This window comes from Lutra lutra, chromosome 2 (genome assembly GCF_902655055.1).
Source record: "Lutra lutra chromosome 2, mLutLut1.2, whole genome shotgun sequence".
Taxonomy (NCBI): Eukaryota; Metazoa; Chordata; class Mammalia; order Carnivora; family Mustelidae; genus Lutra; species Lutra lutra.
In genome coordinates, this window is record NC_062279.1 from 82,757,258 (window position 1) to 82,763,586 (window position 6,329).

The 6,329-nt window shown below is 37.4% G+C and overlaps 1 pseudogene; it reads left to right on the forward strand.

Moving 5' to 3' along the window:
* The first annotated feature begins 451 nt into the window (after window positions 1-451).
* On the forward strand, window positions 452-879 carry LOC125094246 (60S ribosomal protein L10-like; annotated as a pseudogene).
* Window positions 880-6,329: the final 5,450 nt, after the last annotated feature.

Consider the following 6,329-nt stretch of genomic DNA (forward strand, 5'->3'; position numbering starts at 1 on the left):
ATTACTAAGGGGGAGATCCTAAGAGTTCTCACCACAAGGGAAATTTGTTTCTTTTTTCTTTTCTTTTCATTGAATCTATATAAAATGATGGATGCTAATTTAACTTATTAAGGTAATTATTTCGTAACATATGTAAGTCAAACCATTGTGCTGTACACCTTAGACTTATGCAGCAATGTTTGCCAATTATTTCTCAATAAAACTGGAAAAATATGAAAAAAAACCCTGAATTTCAGTAAATAATAAAAGTAAAAATAAAAAAAAAATAATCTGGCTCCCCCGGTTCTCGAATTTTCTGTTATCAGTAATATTTTCACAGTGCTCTGAGGTCAAAATAAATCCTTAAGTTTTGTTTATTAAGTAGCTAGGTCTACACAACATAATAAGTTGCACTATTCCAAAAATTTAGAATCTTTTTCTGTGGTATGACACTGAAAATCTTGGTGTTGTCATGGGCCGCTGCCCTGCCCAGTATTAACCATACTGCATGAACAAGCCGTAGCCAAAAAGTCTCCCTTGGCAGAGGTGCCCCTGATGCCAAGATCTGCATCTTTAATCTGGGGTAGAAGAAGGCAAAAGTCGATTGAGTTCTCTCTCTGTGGCCACATGGTGTCAGATGAATATAAGCATCTCTCCTCTGAAGCTCTGGAGGCTTCCTTATTTATGCCAGCATGTACATGGTGAAAAGAGGTGGCAAAGATGGTTTTCACATCCATGTGCAGCTCCATCCCTTCCACAGCATCCTTATCAACAGAATGTTGTCCTGTAAGGTATGTGGTGCGCCTTTGGAAAGCCCCAGAACACAGTAACCAGGATCCACATTGGCCAAGTCATCATGTCCACCCCTACCAAGCTGCAGAACAAGGAGCATGTGATTGAGACCCTACACAGGCCAAGTTCTAGTTCCCTGGCCACCAGAAGATCCACATTTCCAAGGAGCGGGGCTTTGCTAAGTTTAATGATGACAAATTTGGAAGATGTGGTGGCTAAAAAGCAGCTTATCCCAGATGGCAGTGGGGTCAAATACATTACTAATTATGGCCCTCTGAGCATATGGTGAGTGCTGAACTCATGAGAAATTCAGCACTGCCCCCTCCCTATTCATGCCCCACCGATAAATCCTACTTCTTGTCCTAAATAAATAAATAAATTCAAAGAATGTAGTAGTCATATGCAAAACCACTACATGGTTTTATATTAATTAATTAATTTATATTAATACACAATATTAAAAATAATATTTTATTTCATTCTTAAATACTATAATCACTTATTAACAAGTTATATGTGTCCAGTTGGGTACCACAAAACTTTTCAATTCCTGAAATCTTGTTGACATTGCCACCTCAATTCTTGTTGTCATTTTCTGACAGTATTTGATTATTAAAGAAAAAAAAAATGGAAAACCCAGGTTCATAAAGATATAACACCGCCTAGAGGAATATAACATGACCTAACATTGAAACTGTGAACTGCCTTGACCTAGTATTTCAGATAGTGTCCAAGAGATGTTGAGTGTGTCTACATTTTGCGGGGGGGATTTAAAATATTCCATGTCATCTCCACAACTTTGGTATGACACTCCAGGGTGCTTAGGATACAGTTTGGGAGTTGGGGGTTTTAAGAATTCTCTTCAATTTATCTTACAACCGTTTTAGGATTTTGAATAGCAACTTATTTATAATGAAGCAAGTATTGCCAGCAATGAAATCTAATATTAAGAAAAACTAATTAGTCTTATTGAAACTTAATAACAGTACTTTATAATGCATTATAAGATATTCTTATATTTAACAAATAGTTTTAACAAATTAAGAAAATAATACAGTCATTGGGACTTAGTTTTTTCATAACAAAATAATAAACTTTACTTTGAAGGACTGTTAACTAAAAATTCAATAGAGGGTGTGCCTGGGTGGCTCAGTCATAAAGTGTCTGCCTTCAGCTCAGGTCATGATCCCAGAGTCCTGGGATCAAGCCCACATCAGGCTCCCTGCTCTGCGGGGGGAGCCTCTTCTCCCTCTCCTACTCCCCTGCTTGGGTTCCTGCTCTCACTATCTCTCTTTCTCTTTCTGTCAAATAGATAAATAAAATCTGTAAAAAATTTTTTCAATAGAATTTTTTGGGTTTTTGAAAAATTTTTAAAAGATTTTATTTATTTATTTGACAGAGAGAGACATCACAAGTAAGCAGAGAAGCAGGCAGAGAAAGAGAGAGAAGCAAGCTCCCTGCTGAGCAAAGAACCGGATGCGGGGCTCCATTCCAGGACCATGAGACCATGACCTGAGTTGAAGGCAGAGGCTTAACCCACTGAGCCACCAGGGCATCCCTAGAATTTTTTGTTTTTTTAAAACTGAAGATATAGGTATTAATATTTGTGTTAGAAAGGAATTTCAGGATATGATTTTTTAAAAGGGAGACTTGATTTAACATTATTTTATTAAACTCCAAACAGTTTATCATTATAGCATAGAACATAATATGTTAGGGAAAAAAAATGAAGTAAGATTTGTTCATCTTGGTGTTGTATACATGAATTATGTCTAAAAACAAACAAACAAACAAACAAAACACACACAAAAAAAACTCTGATTTTGCAATTGGAGGAATTTACAAAGAAGCCTCTAAGAAAATTTAAATACCAAACAAGTGTTATCTTTAAAGTCAGGTTATAATGATTTTTCAGATAAGATATATAGATACTTTTTAATCAGAATTCAAATCTTTGTCCCAAATCTTTAATTAATGGAAGTCGTGTGAATATGTCCATAATAAACAAATACTTACAAGACTGTAGAGTCCATATAAGCAAGTTTTGCATGAATGTAGGATAGCTGTCCAATTAATACAAATATTTATTGCAAGTCCACTATGTACTGGCATATTTCCAGGTACTCAGGATACAACAGTACACAAAACAAAGGGGATCACTGCCCTCATAAAGCTTTCATTTTAATGGAGACAGAGAATAAATATGGTAAATAAGTAAAATATTAGAATGTTAGTAATACATGCTAAGAAGATAAAATAAGTTAGTGGAAGGTGATAAGATATGTTGGGAGGACTGAAAATCTAGAAAATTTAAAAGTCCTCCTCCTCTGGGGAGGATTAAAAATTTATGAAGGGCCTTACTGAGAATGTGAGGAAAGAACCACAAGACATAAGAAAGCAAACCCTATGAAAATCCACAGGAAGAACATTCCAGGAAGAAGAAAAACCAAGATCCTTTTTGGAAATGAGCCTTTGATGCAAAGATCAGCATACCTGAAATAGAGTGAACAAGAGAGAGAATAGTAGAAGAAAAATCATAGGTAGCAAGGAGCAAGACCACAGTGGGGCTGTAGTAATTTGGACTTTTGCTCATGTGAGAAATCTCTGGAGGGCTTTGAGATAAGTATTTAAGTGATTCAACACAGATTTCAAAAGTATTGTTTTGGCTGCCGTAGTGAGAATAGAATGCAGAGGACAATAAAGAAAGAAGGGACCACCAGAGAGGCTATAGACATAAGACAAAAGATGAGGGTGCTTTGGACTAGGATTGCAATAATGGAATTCATTAGAAGTAGAGATTCTATTTTTATTTTATTCATTTTATTTTGTTAAAGATTTTTATTTATTTATTTGACAGAGAGAGACCACAAGTAGGCAGAGCAGCAGGCAGAGAGGGCGAAGCAGGCCCCCTGCTGAGCAGAAAGCCAGATGTGGGGCTTGATCCCAGGACCCTGAAGGCAGAGGTTTAACCCACTGAGTCACCCAGGTGCCGCTATTTTTATTTTAAAGGTACAGTACAGGTGTACCACCCAATATGGCCAAATGCAGTCATTCAAATTTAATACTTTTTTTAGATTTATTTATTTATTTGAGAAGCGGGGAGGGGGGAGCAGAGTAAGAGGGAAAGGAAGAGAATCTCAAATAGATTCCCTGCTGAGCACAGAGCCCAACAAAGGGCTTGATCTTAGGACCCTGAGATCATGACCTGAGCTGAAACCAAGAACTGGATTCTTAACTGACTGAGCCACGCAGGTACCCTTCAAATTTAACATCTAAAATTTAACTACTAAAAGTGAATTAAACTAAAAATTCCTCAGTTATGTGAACCACATTTCAAGGGCTCAATAGCTTCACAAATTTGTGATACCATATGGGACAACACAGATGTAGATCCTTTCCATTGATATAGAAAATTCCATTAGACAGTGCTGATAGAACTAACAGGCTTTGCTGACAAATTTGAAGTGGTATATGAGAGAAAGACAGTAATCAAGGATGATTTTTGGCCTGAACGACTAGAAGAATTGAATATACTGATCTAGGAAAATCATGAGAAAAGCAGACTTGGAGGACATGCCAGGAGCTCAGCTTTAGAAATGTTAAATTTGAGATGTTTATTAGACATGAAATGGAGGTCTCCAGTAGACAGTTGGATATGGGAGACCAGGTTGAAGAGAGAAGTTTAGGCTGGAGAGCACAAGCAAGTTTTACTTTATGCCGCACCCTTCTGCATACTTGCCTAACTCATCCAGTGTTTACAACAACCTGATGAGCTAGTCATAATTACCCTCATTTTATAGATGAAGAAATTAAGGCACAGAGAAACATGCCCTTTGTTGGTAAGTTGAAAGAACAAGATTCTGAGCTGGGACAAACTGTCTCTTCCACAAAAGCTAGTTGGCAAAATAAAGCTGAATGAAACCAAGAAGTGAAGAGAGCTGAATAAAGGGAGAGGAAAAGAGAGAATGATATTGACTCTTTCAGCGTTCCTTTGGATTCTGCGAGCTAACCCAAAGATCATTACTACCCAACTGTATGAGGCAATACAGTCTCCTTTTGGGGCGCTTGGGTGGCTCAGTTGTTAAGGGTCCTGGGATCAAGCCACGCATTGCACTCCCTGCTGGGCGAAAAGCCTGTTTCTCCCTCTCCCACTCCACCACTCCCCCCTGCTTGTGCTCCTTCTCTCGCTGTCTCTGTCAAGTAAATAAATAAAATCTTAAAATAAAATAAAATAAAATAAAAGTCTCTTTTTGATCAAGGCATTGCAATCTAAAAAGTTATATTATTATATTAATAATTGCCCAGCATGTGAAATAGTTTCTACTACCTGATACAGAACCAAATACTCTTTTGTGACCTTATAATATTGTGCACATATGTTGTACACACTCTGTTTGGGAACTTATTGGGTAACAGTAACATTATCTCTCTTTTCCCTACTAGATAGTCAGTTTCTTGACAACAAGGATGGTACACTGCAGATTGTTTGCTCAACACCCAGGATAGTGGTAGATTATATTCTGTCAACTTTGTAGTTTTTAAAATGTCTAAAAAGGAACATAATGTAGGACAATAATACATATTTGACTTTAAAGAATCAGGGGAAGGTCGAATTGAAATTTTTTTTTAATTTTTCCTACTGTGTTATCTATTTCTGTGTAACACATAATCCCCAAACTTAATAGCTTTACACAGTAAACATTTATTATCTCACAGTTCTGTTCTATAGAAATTTATTTATTTATTTATTTATTTAAAGATTTTATTTATTTATTTGACAGAGAGAGATCACAAGTAGATGGAGAGGCAGGCAGAGAGAGAGAGAGAGAGAGGGAAGCAGGCTCCCTGCTGAGCAGAGAGCCCGATGCGGGACTCGATCCCAGGACCCTGAGATCATGACCTGAGCCGAAGGCAGCGGCTTAACCCACTGAGCCACCCAGGCGCCCTGTTCTATAGAAATTTAAAAGCAAGGAATGTTAGAAGCCATTTTTGAAGGAGCTTACCATAGTTTATTTTCTAGCCTTTGATGTTTTTATTCTCCTTACATGCAATTCCCCTGCATGAATTAAAGCAGTGTCTAAAACCAAGTTCTCATTACCTAAATCAAGTCCAGATGTGAATGAAGCTTTTTAGGTGTAGTTCCTTGAGTGGAGCGTATTCTGTTCAGGTCCTGTTTTACTGTAGACTTTGAAACTAAAGAGACAATGTATCTTCAGTCCTCCTCCCATACCCAATATACCATGGTGGGACAGAAATAGGGGGAAATGGAAACCAAACATGGATCACTGGTCCATAACATTTCTGAAATCTTGTCAGATAAATGTTGGGTTTCCTCATTAGGTCCCCAAACCAAGGAATAATTCTAATTGGCTCTTTGCATCTCCATCTGGGCTCTTGGTTTTTTTCCTCTGAGTCTTATTTTTTTTTTAATGAAAGGTGACATGTGTTTTCAGCTGAGTAGTTTTCTCATGCTGCTTATTGCAATGGCTTTGTATGGGTATAGGGAAGTCCAGTTGCTTTTTACTCTGTGCTGTCACTTTTTGGGCCTTCTGTGAATG